General features: G+C 37.0%; 1 protein-coding gene across 2 annotated transcripts in view; it reads right to left on the bottom strand.

Moving 5' to 3' along the window:
• The window catches only part of LOC143020249 (uncharacterized), a 124,334-nt gene that overhangs the window by 92,656 nt on the left and 29,178 nt on the right, over nt 1-2,500 (bottom strand). The window lies entirely within an intron of this gene.

Genomic DNA, 2,500 nt, shown 5'->3' with positions numbered 1-2,500 from the left:
ACTACCAGTCATCCCCATCCATAAAGTTATCTAAATTTCTCTTTAGGCAACCCAATGTTTCAGAGCTCATTAGATGGTTACTAAGTCTATTCCATTCGGTAACCACTCTGTTGTTAAATCAGAGGGGGCGTGGGGTGAAAGTGTGTGTGTGGGGGGGGATTTTTATTTGAGATGTTTGGAGACTGACCCATTTATTGAGGTGTAGGGGGGGGGTGTTCCAATGTACTGAATAAAAAAAAACAGTCATTATAAGATTATAGGTTATGTCAACACATTTTCTTGAAGGAGGGAGTATTTTTTTTTTTTTTTTTTTTTTTTTTTTTTTTTTTTTTTTTTTTTTTTTTTTTTTTTTTTTTTTTTTTTTTTTTTTTTTTTTGTCACATGAAGAATCGTCACCCCAGACTTCGACAGGGTGACAATTCTTCATGTGGGCCATCCTAGGGTGACAATTCTTCATATGGGCCATCCTGGGTTTACGATTCTTCGGTTGTATAAGTTGATGACAATAAGCATAACCCTCATTCAACCTAACCTAACCTAACCTAACCTAATTTTTATTCCATTGTTGATATTCGGCGTACTGGGGTGACAATTCTTCAAGTGGGATCTCATGGGGTGACGATTCTTCATGTGGGCGTTCTGGGGTGACAATTCTTCTTGTGACCCTTTTTTCAATTTTGCATTTCTAAGACTTGATAAAATACTAATTTAATCTTTGATTCCCTCTTTCAGCTTGTAGCCCCCAGGGGATAGACCGTCGGTCCTGCAGTGGACTTGAAGACTGACCACGTTCACTTCCAATAATCTTCACTCCAGGAATGGATCCGGTTCGAGGCTGCCATGCGGTGGAGCGAGTTCGCAATTAGGGGATCGCACTATATTAAAATCCTACAGACTTCAAGAAGTCCTCTGATAGGGTAGTCCATGACGTTGAAATGAAAAAAAAAATCAGGATGTTTGATTGGATTAGACTACCCCTCCTCTTCATCAATATTTTAGTATTATTAATAATTATCATTATTAATTATTATTATTATTATTATTATTATTATTATTATTATTATTATTATTATTATTATTATTATTATTATGATTATGATTATGATTATGATTATTATTATTATTATTATTATCATTATTATTATTATTATTATTATCATTGATTTACCTTTTTTAGTGGGACGGGATTCGGAAGAAAAATTAAGTGGATCCACACGAATGTCGATATTTTAAAGAAGACGGGACTGGAGAGAAAACGGCTGAGAGCCGCTGATATATACGACAAAACATCAACACCGCTCCCGTAGATTACATAGGATTATAAAGGAGGAGCATGCCAACAGGAGACCTTTTGGTCCATAAAGGGCATACAAGCGTACGATTACGCAAACGTCGCCGAGTTGCATCGCCTCAGAGGACGAAAAGTCGTGCAAAGACGCAAGACGTCAGAGCAAAGAAATCGGACCTCAAGAATTTCTCCGGTGATAAGGAATACTTAGAGCTTGAAGTTTACGACCAGCAACGATCAGCAGTAATCTGAGCCCGGGTTCGCTGTACAGCAGTCCTGCGGTGGAGTTGCACCCGGTGGAATGGGCCGGTGGGCAAAGGGGTGACTTATGTCCTATAGTGTGGTGGGCTTATGTCCTATAGTGTGGTGGATTCGTGTCCTATAGTGTGGTGGGTTTATGTCCTATAGTGTGGTGGGTTCATGTCCTATAGTATGGTGGGCTTATGTCCTATAGTGTGGTGGGCTTATGTCCTATAGTGTGGTGGGATTATGTCCTATATTGTGGTGGGCTTATATCCTATAGTGCGGTGGGCTCATGTCCTATAGTGTGGTGGGCTCATGTCATATAGTGCGGTGGGATTGTGTTCTATAGTGTGGTGGGTTCGTGTCCTATTGCGTGTCGTTTTGTCTTGATTTCGGAAGAGGGACTTTGTGCCATAATAAGTAAATAAATAATAAAAAGCTAAAATAAATAAATGAATGAATAGACGAATAAATGAACGCATGAATGAATGAATACTCGTAAAGGATTGAATAAATAAATAGATGAATAGATAAATGAGTAAACAACTAATAAACAAATAGATAAATAAATAAGTTTATAGATGGATATATAAATAGATAAATAAAAATAAATATATAAACGACTAAGAAATACATACAAAAGTAAATGAATGAATAATTTTTTTTACCAGAAAACCAGCAGAGGAAAGCGGCACTATTTGCATAAGACAAAATAAATAGACAAAAATTTAAATAAAAAGACAAACATGAAGAAGGCATCAATTCACGTGCTCTACCACTTCTCAAACTACTTTATAGACTATGAGACGCTTAGAATATGATCCTCATTGGCTCGGGAGCTCCAAGCGTCCGTAGATTGCTGAGATAACGATGGAATAAAATTACTTGACTTCCGTTTCTGTATGTTTGATAAGACGTTATCTTATGCTTAGTTTATATCGTAAAAGTGGAGCCTTAGGTTACTTTTTT

The sequence above is a fragment of the Oratosquilla oratoria genome, chromosome 39 (genome assembly GCF_046742065.1).
Source record: "Oratosquilla oratoria isolate Oo_2021 chromosome 39, ASM4674206v1, whole genome shotgun sequence".
Classification (NCBI taxonomy): domain Eukaryota; kingdom Metazoa; phylum Arthropoda; class Malacostraca; order Stomatopoda; family Squillidae; genus Oratosquilla; species Oratosquilla oratoria.
Note: the sequence above shows the minus strand (reverse complement) of the source record. Positions and strands in the feature narration are given on the sequence as shown.